General features: G+C 45.2%; 1 long non-coding RNA gene across 1 annotated transcript; it reads left to right on the top strand.

Moving 5' to 3' along the window:
• The first annotated feature begins 14,302 nt into the window (after window positions 1–14,302).
• On the top strand, window positions 14,303–21,301 carry LOC119871607. Its single transcript, XR_005357528.1, has 3 exons — window positions 14,303–14,848; window positions 18,243–18,493; window positions 21,089–21,301. It is a non-coding gene; the product is annotated as an uncharacterized LOC119871607 (long non-coding RNA).
• Window positions 21,302–23,481: the final 2,180 nt, after the last annotated feature.

Genomic DNA, 23,481 nt, shown 5'->3' with positions numbered 1-23,481 from the left:
CCAAATCCTGCCCCCCCTGCAAGCCGGGCACTGAACCTGCCTCCCTGCAGCTAAGATCATCCACTGGAAAAGCATCTCCAGGCTGCTCGGGGCGGTTAACTCTGCGGTAGACTGCACGCCCCGCTGGGCTCGGCCACAGCCTTTCCAGAACGACCTTGGAGAGATCAGGTCATTTTTCTGTGTCATGGTCTCATCACTAACCAGCCTCCCAGAGAGGAATGACGAAACACTCTGCTCAAGAAAGAAATGATAGGGTGGTTTATGGCAGAAGTGTTGCAGGGTGTCAAGAGCTCCAGGTGTGGCTGGGGAAGGCGAGAGCAGAGCCCTGAGCGCGACCTGGAGGGGCCAGGACGGAGGGACAGGCCCAAGCCCTATTTATGGCTGACCAACTTTGCTTCATTTCTGGGCAGGTATTATTGGGATGAAAGTGTTTCTGGAGGCTGAGGAGAGTTTCAACAAGTCACTGACCTCACATCCCTTAATAATGACCTTTCAGCCATGGATATGCCTACCTTTCCTAGTAGCCATATTAAAAAAGTAAAAAGAAACAAATAACATCATATAACTGCAGTATATCTAAAATATAATCACTTCAGTAGAATCCATATAGAAATGATCATGAGGCATTTTATATTCTTTTTTTTCATATTAAATCCCTAAAATCTGGTGTGTGTTTTACGCTCGCAATACATCTCAATGATGCCGTTTTTCGAGGGCTCAGAAGCCACAGGCGGCTAATGGCTACTGTACTGAACTTTACAGCTCTAGAACTTTTCTACTCTACTATGAGGAACACAAAGCAGTAAGAGTAGGCCTATTTTGTTCAGACACTAAATCTAACCACTTGCCTTGTATCATTCTTGGATCAATGATTACACACACACACACACACACACACACACACACACACACACACTTTGAATAGGTGGCCAACGTTGATTACTTCTCTCTGACCTTGAACAAAGATCATCCTGTGATTGAGATGACTTTCCATCTTACACCTTCAGTTGTTGGGCCTGAATCACACAGACTCAGTTCAAGCCATGTCTCTGTCGCTTTCTGAGTGTTACTTTCAGAGTTTTCCTCAGTTGTAACATGGGAATTAGGCCACACAGTTGCTTTTAGGAGCATATAAGATAATGCCCCACACTAGGCCAAAGAAACTAGAATTGTCCATGTTTTCATATGAAGGAAAGCTCTAGAGAAGAAAAACACTTTAAGAACTTGATGGGCTTATTTCACTAATTCAGTGCAAGTTACACCCGAGTATTTTCCCAGCGAAGAAAGATACTAAGACGAGCCATCCTGAGTCCTTCTTTTGATGGCCGTGGACTACATGGTCAGATACTTAGGAAAGATAATTAAAACATGTCCTTGATCTTCTGGAGCAGTGATGTCCAATACAGTAGCTATTAGCCACATGAAGCTATTTAAATTTACATTAGTTAAAATTTAAAAATTTGGGAGGCCTGGGTGGCTCAGCAGTTGAGCATCTGCCTTTGGCTCAGGGCATGATCCCGGGTCCCGGGCTCGAGTCCCACATCGAGCTTCCTGTGAGGAGTCTGCTTCTCCCTCTGTCTGTGTCTCTGCCTCTCTCTGTATCTCATGAACAAATAAATAAAATCTAATAAATAAATAAATAAACACAATTTAAAAGTTTATTTTCTCAGGCACCCTCGCCACATGTCAGGTGCTCAGTAGCCACGCGAGAAGAGAATAGTGGCTGCCAACTGAACCGTGACTGGACAGACACAGAACGTTTCATCATCACAGCAATGCCACCCTGAAGCTTTTAGTCATTCATTCGCTATGCAGCCAGTATAAAACTTAGAGAGACTAGGACATGATAAGTAAGTCATAGTGGATGGGTTTGATCCTGACTTTGCCAATTTGAGATAAGTCAACTTAAGTTTCTTAGCCTCTCAATACTTCAATACCGGTTTTATCATCTGTAACATGGGGATAATGTTAACAGAATTTAATTCAGGGAGTTTTGTGAAAATTAAGGAATGGAATGCATATGTAGTGCTTACCACAGACCCTGGCACGTTGTAAGTGTTTAATCGATATTAGATATCAGTATTAATTATGCCATAGTCACTATTTCCTAAAATGAAGAATGGTTGGGATTGTACTGAAATGTAGAAGTGCCCTTGGTTAACCCTAAAAAAGCTTCCTGGGAGGGGTAATCCCTTGAGCTGTGATTCAAAAGAACGTAGGGAATCCTCCAAGCATTCAAAATACTCAATAGCCATTTATTTAGCACTTACTGAATATTAGGCTCTGCTATCGATACAAAGATGATAAGACCAGGTCCCTTCCACCTAGAAGTCCTAGAGGAGGAGAAAAATAGAACGTGCTGTTAGGAGTAAGGACTATGAAAGATTGACTCATGAAGTGCTAGGTGAGCCTGGAGGAGCCCCCGACTCAGGTGTGGAGATGAAAGAGGACATACCAGAGGGGTGGTCCCTGAGCAGCTCCTCAGAAGGATGGGAACCAGCAGGGGGGTGGAGGAAGGCAAAGCAGATGAGCGGTCAGGCCTTATCAGCGACTAACATCACACGTCTCAGCCTCTGAACCTCTAGTGAATCCACCTCTTGCTGGTTGACAAGACAGCCTCCAGCCTGCGGACAGCACCCCTTCTGTAGGCAGAGCTCCCCAGGAGGGGGGAGCATCACACAACACCACCCCCAGATCAGCAGCCCTGGAACCCACCCCACTCTCTCACTCACCAAAGAGGTGGGAAACTGGGGAGATCATTAAATGTGGCTCGATTCTAAGACAAGCTTGAGCATCATGAGTCCAGGAGACTCCCCCCATTGTTATTCCAGTCACTGTTCATTCTTTTAAAGCTGGAAGTTTAGCATCTACCCCAGCGTCTCCTCTGAAAAGGGCCAGCATGTCCTTGTGAAGCCTGCCTCGGGGGTCAGGATGGGCCTGTCTGTCTAGTAGCGACAGGCGGATGTGCCAGGTTGCTACCCCAAGGGCCGGATCGGTATGCCAGTCAGGCACTGACAGCCAAGTTGCAAAGGAACACCCAAAAGAGCATGTTTGCGGGGACTGGGAAATTTTGAGCGGACTGAGTGGAGAGCCCCAGAATATTGATGAGCCTGCGCAGATCTAACAGCCAGGAGGCAGGAGGCCATACCAGCCTCCCTGCAGGACTCCACCAATGCCTGGGGCTCACCTTCCTAAAGCCCTGGAGATTAGGTAATTGGGGTTCTAAGTAAGCCACAGACCGAAGCTTCAGGCCCCTCGTTGGTGCACAAGGATGGAGACACTGCATTTCTCCTTGGGACTTCTGGTTCCTTCCTGCTTTCTCCTGTCCTTTCTAGCTGCTTCCAGAAAAGGAAGAGGCCTTTCCAAAGACCTGCCTCTCCTAATCTCATCCGGTGTCTAGCCTCACTGAGAGAAATGATCAGAGATGGCCTGAGGGTGACCAAGCATCTAGGGTAGTCTGGGACCAGAGGCCCTCAGTGCTGGGCCATCTGGGACACCTGCTCCCTTGCCTCTCGTCCAGCTCTCTGCTTAACCGTCAGAGCTCAGGTGGAGACACTGCCTGAGCAGCAACCGTACCTCCCAACTAAAACCTCTTTGGGTTCTAGTCCACAAAGGAAACGCCTGCCATGGCCATTCACCTCACTGCCTCAGTTGTCTGACCAGGAAGAGAAGGTGGTCAGGAGACATGGACACAAGGGAAGGAAGCTTCACCTGCCACACTGCACAGAGCTGCCTGGGGCCAAGGTGGGCACTAGGTGTCCTGGTCAGCAGGCGACTGCAGAGCATTGGCACCCCTCCCACTGAGCTTTGAGTCATTGGAGGCCCCCGCTGGGCAGGGGTTAGAAGGGAGACGGTGGAGCATCAAGTCCTGACCCCTGTCCGTGTGCTCGGTCATGTGCCCGCTAAATGTTTAACAGCTGGCTCTCTGGGGTGGGGGCGGGGGGCAAGGTGGAGCTCTGATTTGTGGCACTGGCCCATTTCTTTGGCGTAAATGTTTCATGGCTGATTTCCAGTGACCAGTGATGCCGCTGAACACAGAATGGGAAGAGAGGCACACAGCTGGTTCTCGCGAACTGCGCAAGCTGCGTCCCTATGCTGTGTGTAGGCTGGCTGTCCCACTGAGACGCACAGCCAAGCCCTGCGCTGATCACCTGAGAGGAGGGGGCCGCTGCAAGCCAGGGGCAGGCCGGGAGTTCCAAGAGCCACTCTGCAGCAGCAGGAAACTTTCTTACTCTCTGTAATTGCAAGCACACCCCCAGAAACAGGAGCTATGAGTGATGGGCCCAATTCTGAGACAATGAGCAGATCTACTTGTGGCTGGGGTAGGACTTATTCTAGAGCAAACTTAGGCAGAAGCAGATCTGTATTCTCCTAGGCAGATATTAAAAGATGTGGTGTGAAACTCAAAAAAAAAAAGTTGGGGGGAAGCAATTATTTGTCTTCATCAGTAGAAAATGTTGTTTTTGTGGGTATAACTTAGAATCAATTATTAAAGCCCCCTTTTGTGTGAAGCATAACTTGTAGTAAACTGCAAAGACAGTCGTTCATATCACTTAGTGATAAATAAAATGATGTTTGACCAGTTTGATGAAGACAGTAAGTCAAACTTAAATGCTCCGACATCTGATGTCACTGAAACCACAAATCTTATTAAAAAGCTTTTTACATTTAAAATATGCAAAATGCAAACAAAATTTAGGAGTGAAAGTAAAATTAAATATTTAATGACATAATTAAGTCTTATTAATGGTATGTTCTTTATTTTGCAGATTAAATATTCACAATGATTATCATCTCTTTCATCTTTATCACTTAAGCAATGTGTTTTTCATAATTATTTGTTAGGTATTTTCATTAACATTTGATGAATATTAATAGTTAAAATAAAAAACAGTTTTTATTTCTATCGTAATGACTTTACAGTGATCATAATATAGAACTAAGTGTTTACAATGTGTTCCACTTGTTAATATTTAGATCACTGGTTTCATTGGCACCGCGAGGAAACATGGAGCTCTGGGGGTGATAGATGACAATCGTCACAGTCTGCCATTACTCTTTATTTATTTATTTAATCTACTATTCTTAATGTGGCTTCACCATGGGAGAGATATGAGTTGCAAACTTCCAAATAAGACTAATAGGTAGTGCTTTTAGGTTTAATCCTACTCTGGTGTGATGATGGTTTGCCTACCTTCTTCAACGTCCTAATTCATTTCCTATTTTTACTCCATTTTCTTCACCGTTTTGGTCCATCAGCATGGAAACCGCTCTGGCACAATCTCACTCCGTGACATTTAAGGCTTAGACCGATGGCCTCCTACATGTTTTCCTTCCGCCACAAAGGATGGGGGTTTTCCATCCTGGGCAGAATGAAGCAAATGCGTATGGCTCTCCTAATTTTCCATTCAGGCGGCGATTGCAGAGAGCAAATGGGAGTAAGTCTAATCAACATGATGGCACAGAAGGCATATGGTGACCACCCTCCCTGCGCCAAGTGTGGTGGCCACGTTGTGAAGCAACATGGTCTAGAGAGCCTGTCGCTTCCAGGCAGCCCAGGAACCACATGCTTCCCCATCCCTGCACCTGGGGCTCCCACCCACGGATTGCTGACCCCCTCAGAAACTTTGTGTGCATTTTCCCTGACGATGACCAGCAGGGAAAGGGTGGTGATGGAGCCCGACCTCACAGCTGGGCCTGCCACCACCCCGCAGAGTAGCCCTGCTCCGGCGCCCTGCTCTGCATTCTGGGCCTAGCAGACAGTCATGCTCGTCAGAACACGGCACGCTTTGGCTTTTCTGGCCAAGGCTGTTCTCTTCTGAAGAAGACAACCCGCATTTTTAAAGCCACAGCTTGTTCTCAAGAGCTCGGAACCACAAAGCTGCAAGCAGGAGCGAGGAGGGTTTCTAGCCAACATCAACCTACAGGTAGTTTATCATTTCAAATGAGGGGAACCCCAATTCTCTGGATTTCTTAGAATCTACCATGTTCCGCCCTTATGGGAGGCTTGTTCTGATGCTCCTGAAAACCCCCACAAAGAGGGAGAGTTTGCCCTGTTTTATGGGGAGCGAGAACACCCTCAGTTCTCACAGCTGGTAATAGGCTCAGCTGGGATCCTAAGACCCAAAGCCAGATCTTTCTGCTTCAAAATCCTGTGCTTTTTCGCCACAGTGTGACACTCCCTTCCTTGTCAGCTCTTCTCCTCTGTGCTTATAGCAGACATGCACTCCAGAGAAATCTCATTGTTAAGAAAGCCTGAATACACAGGGCAAGGGACAGGTCCCACCGTATCCATGAGGCCAGTGCACCTGATGTGTGGGAGGACAACCCCAGATGCATCCTGGTCCTGCTGCCCTGCACACAGGTCGGCTGTCTGGCTCTGCTCTCAGATCTATCCATGTGATGGCTCATCTCCAGCCAGGCTGTGACCCAATTCCGTAAGGAGAGGCCAACCTTGGGTGTCCACGTGTTCTCCTGACCCCTTACAAACATCTGTCTTGGAATATCAGAAACTCTCGTTTTAATAAAGTGGGCTTCAACCACTTATACCAGAAAACTTACCAGTTCTGGTGATTTCCAGGCATGACATCTACTGTTGTTGCCACTAAGAGCCCACCTGTATATGGCCAACGTTGCCAAAAGCAAAAGCAAGTCAAGACATGACACAGGCTCAGCTCATACCAGGTCCCACGGGACATGTCTCCATAATGACACATGGACCTCAGTTTCCCCTTCCTGCTCTGAGTGCATCAAGAAGAAAGCACATGTGAGCCCAACAAGGACAAATATGGAATTCCTGCATGCGGGGGTGAGCCGGCCTGCTCGGGGCTGCACGCGGTGACGTCAGGCTGGCCCTGGCTCTCATCTGTAATGTCTCTCCTTGTCAAGCCCGTAATGTGACTGTTGTTTATTACCTATTGAGCCCCAGCACCATATTTGGCTCTACACACAAGATTGATAGAGTCTTCCTGTCACCAGCCTCACTCGGGTGGCAGGGCTCCAGGCCTCCTCCCCGGGCCTCCCCTCCTCCTCCTCCTTCCACCTTCCAACAACTCCAGAGGCTCTGATCGTGCCTCCCCATGGCCGTGGCTGCAGACCCTTTGGAAGAAGCTATTTTGGGGACAAGCGGGAGCTGATGTCAGCCTCCAAGTTCAGGACCCAGCTGGCCCAGTGAATCCTCTCTGCCATGGAAGCTGCTGACAGTAGTGGGGTCTTTCTGGAATCTTCCCCCTTCCCACCTGCCCTTAGCGCCCACGTCTGCAGAGGACAGAGGCCTTAAGGCTGATAGGCTTGTGATTTATAACATCTGGTGGGTGGGGAAGTGGGCAGCCAAGGGCCAAGTACACTGCCTGATGGAAAGAAGTCCAAGATGGAGTGCGGAGTGGAGGTGTCTGACAAAGCTGGTGACCGATGACGTTGTGTGACCTGGAGGGAGTCACGGCAGCTTCATGGAGACTCCGTTTTGCATAGGTCCCATGAAACTGAAGCATCAAATAAGGAAGGATACTTTGGAAAGTTAAAAGACAGTGAGATAGGGGTAGAGGGTGTCCCAGGCACAAGACTGGGAAGCCTTGTCCTTGCTCCATTACCAAGTATCAGTATGACCCTAGGCATGTGCTGAAATTTGCTACTACCTGTCACTTGAAGGTCACACTCTCTATAACCAACCCAGTGAATATTTATCTCATCAGCTGAAGGTAAAGAGAAGGTTCCAGAAGCCACACATGGAGAACTAGAGTCTGCAATTTGGGGATTGAAGGGTGAACCGTGCTAAGCCCATGCAGCACTCCAGGAACTGTGCTGGCCTCCCTTGTTCTTTCTTTTTTAAGATTGTATTTATTCATGAGAGACACACAGAGAGAGGCAGAGACTAGACAGAGGGAGAAGCAGGCTCCATGCAGGGAGCATGATGTGGGACTCAATCCTGGGATTCCAGGATCACGCCCTGGGCCATAGGCAGACACTCAACCACTGAGCTACCCAGGTGTCTCCACTAATTTTTTATTTAAATATTTCATTTATTCATTCATAAGAGATACACAGAGAGAGGCAGAGACACAGGCAGAGGGAGAAGCAGGTCCCCCTGTGGGGACCACAATGCAGGACTTAATTCCAGGATCCCAGGATCACGACCTGAGCCAAAGGCAGATGCTCAACTAGAAAGCCACCAAGAGGCCCCCTCTTGGTTTAATGGAGGTTTCATTTAGTAGACATGATTGATTAAATCATTGGCCATTGCTGAATGAATGCAATCCCCAGCTCCTCTCCCCTTCTGGAGGTTGAGGATGAGGTGGGATGTCTCTGAAATGCCTCCTTCCCCCATCATGTGTCTGGTTCCTCTGGGAGCCTTTATGAGTCACCTCATTAGCATATAAACTCAGCTAAGGTCAAAGGGGCCTTTATTTATTTATTTTTAAAGATTGTATTCATTCATTTGAGAGAGAGAGAAAATGAGTAGGGGGAGAGGCAGAGGGAGTGGGAGAAGCAGGGAGCCTGGTGTGGGGCTCGATCCCAGGACCCCAAGATCATGACCTGAGCCAAAGGCGGATGCTTAACCCACTGAGCCATCCTGGCACCCTATCAAAGGGTCCTTTATAAATAACATTCCCTTCACTTACAAAACCCTAAGGGTTTTAAGAACTCTGTGCCAGGAACCAGGGACAAAGACCAAAGATACATGTTTCTTACTGTACAACAGGTAGACAGAAATACAGATGCCGATGGGGGTGCTACAGAGAACTGAGAGCCCACCTGCTGGTGGGAGGCTGTGAAGCGAAGTGGTCCATGAACCAGGTTGTACTGGGATGGAATCCTACATGCAGAGGTTCACCACCGCGACAGCATGGTGCATGGTTCGAATCCTAATATGTGTCTGACCTGGGACAGGTGACTTGCACCTCTGAGGTTCAATCAGCCCATTCATAATGGAGTTAATAACTGCAACACCTCAGGCTTATTATGGGATACAATGGGACTCTTTAGGGAGGACACTTAAGACCATGCCTTGCACATATTAAGCATTCAATACATTTAGTCTATTAACAGTGAGTGATGATGATGATGATTAAGGAAAAGTTCAGGCAGAGAGTGAGAAATTGTGTGTGGTTGAAGCACTAGATTGACTAGTGGCTCCCAATTACCCTGTGATCCACGAGACATCTGCTTACTCAGGCAGCCATTCACAGACCACCAGACAACTGGCTCCCAGACAATTGTTTAATCATCTATGGGGTGACCTGTCCTTCTTCATGCTGTGGAAACCACGGGGCTCCCCTCTCTGTAACAGCTTCCTTGAGGCCTAGAAATTTTTGCCTCGTTTGGCTGGCATGGGATCCAAATCTGATGATGCCCTTAATTAGAAAGAACTAATTTTTGAAACAACAGCCATAAAATATTTGTTCAACAAAGCAAGAACACTAATCAAAACAGGAGAGAGAAGGCCAAGTTTTTGTGAGGCGGTCTTCCAGCTTCTGGTAGATATGTCTCAAAATAAGCCTGAGAGAAACTGGTGTTGGGGTGGCCCAGATGCCTTGAGGAAGGGCAATGGGGGGACCCAAGGGCTGGAAGTGGCTTGCTTGTTGTGGGGCTTACAGATCTAGGAGGCCCTGGGGTTGTCTTGAGAGTGTGGCTGGCTGAGACCCCTGGGCTGAGATGAGGTGAGCCCAACATGGAGGACACACAGGCAGCTCCTGAGCTGTACCTGCCACTCCCTCTGTCCACCAGGGAAGTGGGAGTGAATGACAGTAGAAAATTTTAGGCCGTTGTTGGTACCTTTGTATCCGCCACCCAGGCACCTCTTCCTCTCCCTGCAAAGAAACACCCAGCATCCTGCATTGAGACTCAGGGCTGGAGTGGTCTGTCATCCACATCTTTCTGGTATCTAGGTACTGCTCTGCAAGCTCAGGCTTAAGAGACAGGGATGTGAGCTCTGTCAGGCTTTGGGCACAGCTCCCCTGACTTCTGTAATCAACACTCCCAACGCCTGGGCTGGGACTGGGGCAAACACATCCAGAGCCAAGCTCACTGCTGCCTTGCACCATGCTGCCAGTCTGGGGCCTCGTGGGGCCATTTGCAATCTCCTTGGCCTGCAGCTTGCACCGGGGTCTCACATGAGGGCTCTCAACCACAAAGAAAATGAGATTCTGTCTCATGCACACATCTGTGGAGAGAGCATCATCAGTCTCTCTCCTTCTGGAGCTCTTTGGGAAGCCATGGCACATGCTTAGGGTCTCCCTTTGGGGTTCAGAACAATGGAAGCCAAGGATTTACCGCACACCAGCTGGCAACTTCATGCGGAAAGTGCCAACCCTGTGGGTCACTCCTGGGGTTCAGGGCCAGGCAAAGAGGCCATGTGGAGATGTATTAACTCTGAAAGAAATGGAGAGGAGGCTATGAGGACCCAGGAGTCAGTGAGAAACACATGGAAAGAAGGCAGACCTTAAGTTGGAAGAGTTCGCTCAACCCAGCAAATAAGCATCAAGGTGTATGAAGTGCCAGGCATTGTGCTAGATGCTATGGAAACGGAGGAGCCAAACACAGTCTTCATAAGGAGACCGGGCAAGGGCCATTTGTTCTCAAACTTGCACGTCCATTCTGGAGCTTTCCAGGGGCAGATGCCTAGGCTCCACGGCCTGAGATTCAGATTCACTTTCACTACCACCCCAGGTGCTTATACAGCATGTGGTTGGCACCTCAGCTTTTGGGAACCACTGGTCTAAAAGGCGCTCAGAGGAAGAAAACTCACCCAATCTTGGGGACACTGGGTTGCAGGTGGGAAGTCTGGGGAGATTTTCTGGCACAGACACCCAAGCCAAGTGAATCTTAAAGAACAAGGAAGAGGGCAGCCTGGGTGGCTCAGCGGTTTAGCACCTGCCTTCGGCCCAGGGCATGATCCTGGAGACCCAGGATCGAGTCCCACGTCAGCCTCCCTGCATGGAGCCTGCTTCTCCCTCTGCCTGTGTCTCTGCCTCTCTCTCTCTCTCTCTCTCTCTCTCTGTGTGTGTGTGTCTCCCATGAATAAATAGATAAAATCTTAAAAAAAAAAAAAGAAAAAAAAAGAACAAGGAAGAGAGAGGATGATAGAAGCAGAGAATAGACAGGACATTCCAGGCCAAGTATCACAAGAGCAAGGAAATTGAGGTGAAAACATGTGGCAGGTCAGCGGGACTTCATGGGCATGTGATACAAGTAGTCACACAAGTTGTGTGCGTGGAGCTTAATGCTCTGTGGTCGCCATTTTGAAAATCTTGATTTTATCCTTGCATTTTTGTCTTGGACAAAGGGCCTGCCAATTCACTGTGCTCTGGGCCCTGCTCTTTATGGACCCAGGGCCTGACAGGAAGTTCGGGTTTGAAGTGGGAGTGGTTGAGGTGGCTAAAGAGATAAGTGGTGGCTAAGATCCCCAAAGGCCTCATCGAGGAGCTCAGGTTTTGTCCCAGAGAGGAGGGTGTCTTAAGAGGGAACAGTAGTTCACAGATTTGTCTTCCACAAGGATGGCTCTCATAGCTGGGCAAGGTGGGTCTGCATGTGGACACAGAGGGTGGCCAGGAGGCTCTGAGGACCAGGCTGGGACACCAGCGTTGGCCGGGGAAGAGATGGTCGAGAGAAACACTTGGTGAGTGTTTGGCAGTAGGGTGGGGTGAAGCAAGGAAGAAGTCAAGGATGACTCCCAAATCTCTGGCTGGAGCAACTGAGCTGTGTGGCGCCACATAGAAAGAAACACGTTGCAAGCTTTTTCTTTTTTCGTTTCCTCATCAGGGATGGCATCTGAACACACGTCAACATTGTTCATATTTGTCAATAAGAGCTGTGTCCTTTAAGAAGAGGGAAAAAGATGAGGGAAAATGTAATCTGGTCCCAAATTCATGCACCTGTATATGATCTGGGTGAGATCCAGTTTGTGGGTGCACATCACAGAATGGCCCATGAGAGACATCCCTAAAACTGGGCCCTGGACAGAGAACTTTAATAGTAGGCCTGCAACTCTATTTGCTTTTTTTCTATCCTGAATACCAATTATTTTTTCCTTTTGCTAGAAACCCAGCATTGACCTTGAGAATATCATTCGTGTTGGTAAACACATGCTGGTTGTTTTACCAGACATGGAAATCTGTGCTTTAGCTCTGACCTTAAGACACCCTTGCTCCAAAGACAGACGCCTCCAGGTCTCAGCCCAGATGGGCAAGCATCCAGTGGATCTGAGGCTTGGAGGAGATGTAGTCTAAAGTTAATGCATTTATCTGAGCCCCTTTGATCTAGAATCAGGCTGACAATCCTGTGAGGCCAGACTCGCCTGAAGATTTTCAGGCTTTTTCTTGGATTCAGCTGGCTATGCTTGAGAACTGTCTTCCCTCCGGCATCTTAGGACTTGGGCTTTGAATAACTTGATATTACAAATTAAAATCACCCTGAAATATGAATGAAAGATTTAAAAAAGAAAAGAAATTAGATTTTGTTCAAATTAGATCTCTTGAAACTGACAAACGGGCTGCCTCTGAGCCGGCTTATTTGCTTGCAAGATAAACTAAATTCAGCCAAGAAAAGAAGCCCAAATCAAGCAGAAATCACAGAAGGCATTGAGAAAATATTAGTCTCAGTAAATAATAATTATTCAATTTTTCAGATCCTCTTTTAAAAAAGTTTTATTTATTTGAGAGAGAGAGAGAGCACACATGCATGAGCGGGGGGAGGGGGAAGGGAGACGGAGAGTCTGAAGCAGACTCCATGCCCAGCACAGATAGAGCGTGATGCAGCGCTTGATCTCACAACCCTGAATTCACTACCTGAGCTGAAATCAAGAGTTGGACGTTTACCTGACTGAGCCACCCAGGCACCTCTGCTCTGAAGCGTCTTAAAGGTAGAGATCATGGGTTAAACTAGAATGCTCATTTGAAAACCAGATGAGCTAAGTGCCCATGTTTTAAAATCATTTTTTTCCTGATACTCAGTAAAAGAAATATGTAAAATACAGAAAAGCACAAAGGAAGACAGCAAAAAATTACTTGGATTCCAATCAAAGAAAACTATGATTAATGTTTTAGCATGTACCTTTCAGTATTTTCTTCCTTGTGTATATATATGCCTTTCTTATATATTAAAAATAGCAAACAGTATATCCCAGTTTACTGTTTGCATTTTTCATTTAGTAATACAGAAATGAATATTTCCCTTAAGAATAAATATTCTTTTACCTGATTTTTAATGGTTGCCTAGACCCTATTCCTCTGTATAGATGTATAATAATTTACCTAATCAATCTCCTATGTGGAATTTATAGGTTGTTTGTAATTTTTCGTATTATAAACAATGTCACGATTAACATACTTAACGAATAACAACTATTTTCTCATAACAAATTCCTAGAGAGTAAAATTGTATTAAAAGATATTTTTTTTGATAGATAATACTAAATTGCTTCCAGAAAGGCTCTATTAATTTATATTTTCGCTAGTTCAAGCTTTTGAAAACATGATTCAGTGGCAACTACAATTATCTCTGTTTTGCCGTTTGAAAATATTAAGGCAGAAACCAGTATCATGGTAAGTGAGACACAGCAAGTCCACAAGAAGAGTCACCATCCCGTCAATCTGGGATATATTTTCCCATGTGCTTGTGTATGAGTAGGGTGTACTCTCATTTAATTCTTACAACACCCCCAAAGAATTATTTTAATCCCCATTTTGAGACAAGGAAAGCGAAGCTCAGAAACCTCGCTTTTGCACCCAGGACACCATGCTGTCTCCATGACCACAGACTTCCGTGTGGTGACCCCTCAGTGATGTAGTCAGGGGATGCTAGTGCATAACCCCGGTCCTACAAACACCAGGCACTTCGAACTGGACAGGAACAAATGCTTCACTTTAAATAGGTCAATGATAGAAGCATTCTCCTCTTTGAGAAGTGTAACATAAAAGGTCTTGCCCCTGGATTTATTTTTCAGGTTAAAAGGGCTCCAAGGTTTTGTCCTCCTCTCATGGGGACGAGGAATGGGGGAAGAGAGGGAGGCTGGGGAAGAGAAAACCAGCTTGCTCAGAAGCCTGGAGCAAGGTAAAGGAGCGTGTCTTCCAGGTCGACATTGGCAGACCTCCCGCTTTGAATCAGAAGTAGGGAATTTGCTTTGGTTTCCTGACTGGGTTGCCTTGTTTATCAGCCACAGGGCAAGAAACATGCCACAGCAATGAAGTAAAGTTGACATGTCATAGTGGGGAACAGGGAGTGATTCAAGAGGCTGAGTCACCGCTCTGCTGCAGGTACAGAATGAGGCACCCTACAGAAATTCCAAGCAGACTGCCAGACTGCGGGGTTGAATAACAAAGAGAGACAGGTCTGTGGATGACCTAACACACCCTTATTGTTTTGAAATTCCTGGATTGTAAAAACTGCGAATGACAAAGTTTCAAGTGGATCTCCGTTCACTCGTCCTTTGTAACAGAAATCAATCCCACAGTTGCATAAAAGTCAGACATGTCCTTAATAGTGGCAGCCGCGCAGACTATTTATCTGGGGAAGGGTATCCGTATAACTGCAGTCACCCACGTGTGCTGGCGCCCGAGCTCTACTTTTTCCTGCCTTCTTCTCTATCAGCTATCGTTGACATCCATCATCCATCTATGTGTTCTCTGAAAAGACAGGATGCCAACAGCGAGCCCAATAGGGAGCCCAGGCAAGCATAATGAAGAAAACAGGCATCAGGGCTTGTCCTGTCTAGCCGGAGACCTACGAAAACCTGCTTTGCAATTCTTCAGGACGCCAGCAATGCCTCTAGAGGAGCCTCCACCACCTGCTGGCTGTGTGACCAAGCCAGACACTCATCACTCTATGCCTCAGTTTCCTCTTCTATAAAACAGCGGTAAGAATAGATTTTTTAAAAGTGGTGGGGGCGGTGCCTGGGTGGCATGGTTAAGTGTCCAACTCCCGGTTTTCACTCAGGGTGTGATCTCAGGGTCATGGGATTAAGCCCCATTTTGGGCTCTGCTTAGGATCCTCTCTCCCTCTCCCTCTCTCTCACAAGCAAATAAATCAATCTTAAAAAAAAAAAGAATAGATTAAAAAAAGGGGGGGACATTGACCACTGGCCTGTGACAAGCATCCAGAAGTGCCAGTGTCATAAGGCTGCTCACTCAACTCCTTCATCTGCCGCCACATCCCACTGTTTAGTAGCCCTTCATCCACGAATGGCAGGAAGAGCTCTAGATCGGGCATCAGAAGGCATCATTTTAGTTCAGAATCTATCATTTATCACCTATCTGTTGTGTCCTCTTAATATTGGTAGTCGTAGCCGTAGTAGTAACAGACAACCTCACTTCGTGCTTGGCATTTTATACCAACCTAATCCCCACAATAACTTTTTGACTTAGGTAATATTATTCTCCTAATTTTACAGTGAGGCTTAAAGAGCATATATAATTTGGTCAAGGTCCCACAACTTGTAAATGTGAATTTCCTGGAATTCATCCAGGAAAACTTTCCAGAGCCCGTGATCCTAACCATTATTCTGCCTTAACTTTTCCGAGTTTTTTTTTTTTTTTTTTTGCCCACTAGGACCTTTATATTTGATTAATGGGTATAGAGAATATTTGGGGGGCCTATTCAACACATTTTTGGGAGGAAGAGCCACCCTTCTATTCCACAAGTTTCCGTTAGAGCTATGGGTTAAAGGGCCTTTGGCTACAATCATCCTGTCCCCCAACCATAGAGCCTGGTGGAGGAAAGTCAGACTCTTCCCCTTCAATTATTGTATACACAACATGAGAAAGAATTTTTCGACTGGAGTTGCTTATCTGGGGGTACCAGGGGCCATATTTCCTGTGGTGTGGACAGGGCCTTCCTTGCTGGAAAAGAATAAAATTTTCAGATAAACAGAAATGGATAATCAGAAATAAAATATGGATGGCTACTTAGAATCCATAGTTCTAGTTCAGAGACCTTGGTTCTATTCATTATGCTTCAACTCCGCAGTCAACCCAGCACTTCAACTGTGTAAACCAATAGGCTCATGTTTGCATGACTGTGAGCTCTTTATTTTTTTTGCTGGCAATCAGAGAAGCAGGGAAGGGGCGTGAGGGAGAGCTATAGACAAAAGGTGTGCAGAGGTGAAGTAAATTATTTAATAGCGAATAAAATAGTATTAGAGACAATACTTTGAAAAGTCAAGTTAGAAGGAAATCATGTTAGAACCAGAACACACTTTAAAAAGCATTTGGTGCATACCCCTCATTTTGCAGATGGATGACATAATTTGCACAATGTTAGGCAACTGGCTAGGGGTGAGCTCAGGATCTGGCTAAATTCAGGTGGTCTCTCACTTTCCCAGGACTCTTCCTGTCACCTGTCCTACCTTCTCAGATAGGTAGGTGGATAGGAGATGAGTGCATTACAGATGAATGTATAGACAATGGGTAGACAAATGGACAGATAAATTGGTAGATGGACAAATAGAAGCTAATAGATAGATTTAGAAGAAGATTTAATTGTATAATTAAAAGCCATTGGAAAATTGGGATGAAGCAGAGATGGCATAGTCGAAAAAATACTAGACTAAGAAAATATTCCAGATTTTATATCTGGTCCTATGCTCACTAGCTGTGTTAACTTAGGTGAGCGCTTGAGCTTCTGTGAATCTCAATTATAAGGTGGTCACAAATATACCATGAAAAAATACACGTGACTCCTTTTTTAACTGTGAAGCTTTTTAAAGGAGATTTATTTATTTATTTTAGAGAGAAAGAGAGAGAGTGCATGAGCAGAGGGGGAGAACAAAGGGAAAGGGACAGAGAGAGTCTCAAGCAGACTCCCCACTGAGTGAGGAGCCCTAAGTGGGGCTCGATCTCATGACTCTGAGTGAGATCATGACCTGAGCTGCAGAATTAGATACCCTGCCAACTGAGCCACCCTGGTATCCCAACTGTGAAGTTTTAATGAATGTAAGGCATTCCCATCCATTTATGAAACTCCACCACAATTGTGTTCAGATTAAGACTGAGCTCCTTAAGATAGGGATCATCCTTATTCCTTTTTGTATACTGGTGCCAGATACTCAATAGGTAATGTTAAGGTCAGTAAACAAATTAATAGCATTGTTTTTATATAAGTGCTCTTCCTTACCACCATGACCCAACCTAGCCCATGGGCTTATCTAGTCAATATAGATGCTAAACTAAACCAAAATGACACATGCCAAGAAGGACATGAGACCAAGGGGAAGGCCCATGATTATCCCTTGGCCTGCAGAGCTTCATCTTAATATATTAACTCTGGGGACTGGTCTATTTTTCTGAGCTGCTGTAGCCTCTAACCCAGTTTTGTATGTTTTTTCTTTCTTGTAACATATTCACATTTCCTACCATCTTGGAAGTCTCTTCTACTTAAAAAAAAAAAAAATACACATACAGAGAAGAGAGATATTATATACCTACTTTACATAATCATAGAAGTTAATTCAAGTTACATTTCAGATCCAAATGTCAAAAAACAAAAACAAAAACAACCCCAAAATACCAAAACACAAAAAACCTTCCAAACTTTCTGACCATGGAGCAGGAAGAGATTTTATAAAACTAGGCCAACCAGGAAAACAAAGAAAAATCATGACTCATAAAATAAAGATTGATAAATTAAAATTCATTAAGCTTTGAAATTTCTGCTTATCAGATGATCCCACTCTCCAACTCCAATTTAATCAAGTTAAACATGTGTTGGTGTATGTGTGTCCTGTCTGGGTATCAACACCCCTGAAGTGAGGGGGTGAGTGAGTACTCAGCCAAAGGTTGTCACCACACTCAGTATGGCAATAATTTAGGATGTCATAGTCCTGGAGGGATCTTACTATTCCCCTCAGGGCTTTCTCGCGATGACTTAGGGAGTGGGAAATGGAGTTTGGGTGAATGTGTGCAAATCCTTTGCTACCGATGGAAAGAGAATTTAATCCACATGATCAAACAGATGTCATGAACACCCTGAGGGAATGGAACACATCTTTCTTTCTAGAACCTAAAGGCCTTGGACAGGGTCAGGCACAAAAAAAGACCCTTCATACATGAAGGGACAAAAGATAACATCATCCTCATGCAGAGAAGAAAGCTATTGCTTAGCTCAATTTCACCAGGGACTTCTTACTGTTTCATCTTCATTAAACTGTGGCTGTTTTCTCTGGGATCTATTGGTTATGAATATTATATCCCTCCCCCAAAAAGCAATCAGCAGAACACCCCCAATAACAGTGACATCTATATTGTGTTTTACAGTTTGCAAACCACTTCCAACCTTGTGCAAATGTGCTTCTCGCTTCTGTTTGATCTGACTTCCGTAACGCTTAGATCTCGTGGATGAGGACTCTGGCTCCTAATATTTGTCTCACTCCTTTCTCCAAGTTTGCTAAATGATTAACATCAATGAGGGCTCCAGCTGCCACCATCCACCCAGAGCCCTGCTTTGGTGGGCTAGCACTCCGAGCTTCGCATGCATTATCTCATTTAGTCCCGCAGCCACTTACGAGGTAAGTACTATATTTGTCCCTATTTGGCAACCAATGAAACTGAGGGACAGAGATGAAGTCATGTGCCCAACATCCTGCTGCTGGTACGTGGAAGACTGAAGACCAAGTGGCCTGTCTCCAGAGCTCTCACACTTACCACTAACCTCAACTACCTCTCCTTAGGCTTTGCTTGTCCCCCTGGGATGCTCTGCTCTTGTCATTCTATGTCCCTCAACCGCTGGCTTTCACCACCTCTCAGTTTTGATGGGCTCAGGGCCCTGGGTAGAGGGCCTTCCCTCTACCAGCCTGCATGCCAAGGGTCTCAAAACAGACAAGGCAAATCCTCAGAGAGCAGATGATGCTGTAGATACCGTGGCACGCCTCTGAGACCTCTCCTTCAGAACGGAGGCTCTCATTCCCCTCAGCTGCTGGAAGGGCTGGCTGCTGAGGGCTCAGGGCTGAAACTCTTTCCAGGAGCCACTCCTGCCCGATGGGCGTCACCAAATCCCCTGCCCAATGCACCCACCTTCCTGGGAGCAGGCAGCAGTGATTGGTGGATGCAGGATCCGGCCTTCTAGCCTCAGCTGGGGCCAACTCCAAAGGGCCATTGTGACTCCAGAACTATTGCAACTACTTCACAGTTCCAGTCTTCCCTGTTCCCAGGTCTGCTTCCTCCACTCCCCAGCGGACATTAGTACCAAAGGGTACACCCCAGTAAATGTCCTGCATGCATCTTGCAGCCTGAGACCCAGATTCCCAGGAATCTCTCCAAACGCATGAGTTAATCAAACAGCTCTGAGCAAAGCTTCATCTCCTGATGGCAGAAGGAGGCCTCATGCAGGCTGGGGCTCAGACCTTTCCCAGTGTTCCAGTTTTCCTGTACAGCCAGTCTTTGGCACTGTTATGTATGGCATATTGGCTCTTTTTCTTTCATTCTTTCACTTCACTAGAATTTTCTGATATTTGTTACTGTGTCTATGGGATTCACCTACACCTATAGCCAACAACAGGGCTGTGCACTTCCTGCAACACTTCTCCTGCATTGTCTCTGACAATGCCTGGAGTGTCCCAACCTGGGACCCAAGTCATGCTGGTCATATTCTTGACATAACCCACACCTATGGGTGATGGACATGCTTGTAATTTACATGCATAAAGCATAAAATAAACAGATATGGGCAGGTGTAGGAGTATTATTCAGTCTCAAAGATGGAATGTATCCCTATAGGTAGCCCCAAAAGTCTTTAGCTAGTGTCCCATCTTCCTCTCTTAGCTCGGACCCTCATCATTTCCATGTCAAGATGCCATTGTACATTCTGAGAAGGCTCTTAGTCTTCTCTTTCTTTCACTTGAATCTGTTGTACTCTCTGCCGCCAGATTTATCTTCCTAAAGGAAGCTCTCATCATACTCCTCCCTGCTTAACCACCTTCGTGCTCCCCACTCCCCATTCCCATGTCATCTAGCATCCCAAACCCTATCCGACACGCCTGACATCCCGAGGCAGCCAGCATTTCCCTTTGAGATGTTGCTCATTCTCTTTTCTTCAAACACTCATCAGGAAACCTCCTGATCCATACAAAGAGCTGCCAACGATCTGGTCTATACTTCTCTAATAACTTCGGCTCAGTCTCCCTTAATTTATAGTCGTTTGTATACTTGACTTCTCTTCCCTCCAAGATTATGGGCAGCTCCGGAGAAGATATACAAGCAATCTTAGCGCTAGGATGCTATCAGACACGTAGTGGGCTCTCAAGAGAGATTCATTGAAGTGACTTATTATCTTCCTGGGGAAACAGATTTATTCTCTTCCCCTTCTCCCTGCCTTTCCATCAGTCTTTATATTCCTGAAACCCATCTATATCGATGTTATAGGATATAATTATTTAATCATATTAAACATAAAGCAACACACAGCATATTGAGACACTGCCCTGAAACACGCCTTGGGAGAAAGATGATTTGAACGCTAAAGCAGAGTGGAGGGAAATGAGGGCACTGCTTTAGCCTAATGATAGAAAATTTACAATTTCAAAATGATGATTTTCAAACAGTGGACTAAACCGAGGGTGGGGAGGGGTCCTATAAAATACAGTGTAGGCTAGAAATCAAAAATAAGCAGGTAGTAAATGCATTAAGAATTTCTAGAAAAAGAGGTGAATATTTTTTCTGAAGTAATTCAAAGCCTAGTGCACTACCTCCTGCCCTTTCCTAGACAATTGGACACTGGGCCACTCCTCCTGGCTTGTGGGGTGGGGTTCAGGTTGTGGCTCTGTGGGCTCTGACCATCCCTGCCGGCCAGTGCATGTCGATGTCCTGCCCTGCCCCAGGGCCTCGAGTCCCAGCTCCACAGATACAGATAGTACTCTATCATAGCCCAGGCTCCAAACACAACTGCCCCCCATTCAAACACACTTCCCCTTATTTCCATGGAGTCTTGTTCCTCTGACAAATGTCTGGAAACTTCTGGTAGAAAGTCAAGCTCAATTGAGCTTCAGAGATAATGAAAAAAGGGCAAGATTCAAAGAGTTTCTTGATGAACACAGTGGTGGCTCTGAGTTGCATCTGGACCTACTGACCTATTCCTCCTTCTCTGAACTTTTGCATCTCTGCTCTAGGTTGTGGGGGTTTCCCTCCAATGGCAGCTCTGCTCCCGCTGGCTGTCAAATTCTGGAATTGGCCCTGGTGGTGAGAAAGGAAGGAGCTTCTTTACTATTTCGAACAAACTGTCAGAACTGACACAAGCTGGGTTTTTAAACATCAAGCCATCCAGGATGGGTAAGGTATTGAGAAATGTTCTAGAATATATTCAAAGTCAATGAGGGAACAAATGTAGATAATGATATTTGTAAGAAGGATTTGCACAGTGTGGAAAATTTATTCCAATAAATATTTGTCTATAACATCCCTTGTTTCTTTGTTTTTTTTTATTTAAAGATTTTATCTATTTATTCATGACAGACACAGAGAGAAAGAGGAAGAGACACAGGCAGAGGGAGAAGCAGGCTCCCCTCCCACACTCCCGATGTGGGACTCGATCCTGGGACCCCAGAATCACAGCCTGAGCTGAAGACAGATACTCAACCACTGAGCCACCCAGGCATCCCTCTTTGTTTCTTTGTTGTAGAGTTGCTTTTACCAGACAGTTTCTGATCCCAGCTACACACACACACACACACACACACACATGCACACACACACACAATCACTGGAGGCCCAGTGCTCAATGCAAGCACAACAACTTCTAATCCCAAACATCCACTATTGTGACCAACACCGCTCAGGCCCCAGGGCCATCTCTTCCATCTCTGTCCTTGAAGTAAAAGGGACTGCATCTGAGTATCAAGCACCAAGAAGATACGTTTGCACCACTGCTGACTTTGGAGATGACCACAACTCTGGAGCATACAGCGGATTAGAGTAGCCAAAACACCAGGGTAAGAAAAAGACAAATTCTTTACCTTGTTAATTCTTCCCCTTCTGTAGCAAGGATGTAATAAATTCTTGCATAATGAAGAATTATTTGGGCAGCCTGGGTGGCTCAGCGGTTTAAGCACCTGCCTTCTGCCCAGGGTGTGATCCTGGAGTCCCACACCGGGCTGCCTGCGTGGAGCCTGCTCCACCCTCTGCCTGTGTCTCTGCTTCTCTCTCTCTCTGTGTCTATCATGAATAAATAAATAAAATCATTTTTAAAAAAAAGAAAAAGAAAAAGAAACATGTAGGGTCCACTTAACTGTGGATTCTTTTTTTTTTTTTTTTTATAACTGTGGATTCTTAAAAAAAAAAAAGAATTATTTTCCAATACTGCCAAAAATCCACTTTCTTCTCTTCACATGTCCAATTCAGGGTTCCGGGGGGTATGCTAAGAAATTACACATAGTATTCCCAACAGGTGCACATATATTTTGGCTAACATTTTCCAATATCATGTAACTTGTATTTCTTTAGTTTTGTACACAAATATAGTTCTAGCTTGAATATATATGATCTGTAAAACCAGTTCTCGATATTACCAGCTAAATGAACTTTGCTAGAATTGCAAATAGTTTTATTTTTATAAAAAATCTCACTGAGGTGTAATTAAATCTTTTAAAAATATCTTTTAGGGGAGCCTGGGTGTCTCAGTCAGTTAAACATCTACCTTTAGCCCAAGTCATGATCCCAGGGTCCTGGGATCGAGTCCTGCATCAGGCTCCCTGCCTAGCAGGGAGTCTGCTTCTCCCTCTTCCTCTACCTGCCTCTTCCTCTGCTTGTGCTGTCTCTCTTTCTCTGTGTCAAATAAATAAATAAAAATCTTAAAAAATGTATCTTTTAAAAACCTTCAGATGAGGATGCCTGGTGGCTCAGTGGTTGAGCATCTGCCTTTGGCTCAGGTCATGATCCTGGGGTCTTGGGATTGAGTCCTGCATCAGGCTCCCCAAAGGGAGCCTACTTCTCCTTCTGCCTATGTCTCTGCCTCTCTCTCTGTATTTCTCTAAAATCCTTCTTAAAAAAAACCTTCATATCTATTCAAATAATTTTATTTTAACTTTTGATATTCACTAAGTAAATTATATTTTGCATTTCGGTTGCAATGGATAATGTTGAGTATTTTGGAAGAAAAATAAGTTTTTTTGAAAACATAGCTAAAATAATTAAATTTCTAGCTTCTCACATTAACGTTAATCTACATATTGATTAAAATATATTCAAATTTTGTACATTTTAATATAATTACATTTATTTTTAATCTCAGATTATTGCTATCAATGGAACACACTTTGTGAAAATCTTGATTATAAGAATATAATTAATGATTTTGCTGAAACAAAGGCAAGAAAATGAATTTATTAAATAGATATATAATAATTTATAAACTCATGTCTTTATTCTTATTACTCATCCAAACATGGCTTGGCAAACAACATTGCAGACAGGCTTACAAAGGATCATATTCTCCCCTTTTGATATTTTGCTAATTTTTAGTCATAGAAAAAACATAGCTCTACAAATATTTTTCTTTTGTGTTGTG

This window comes from Canis lupus, chromosome 4 (assembly GCF_011100685.1).
Source record: "Canis lupus familiaris isolate Mischka breed German Shepherd chromosome 4, alternate assembly UU_Cfam_GSD_1.0, whole genome shotgun sequence".
In the NCBI taxonomy this organism is placed as follows: Eukaryota; Metazoa; Chordata; class Mammalia; order Carnivora; family Canidae; genus Canis; species Canis lupus.
This window is presented reverse-complemented; position numbering and strand designations above follow the sequence as displayed.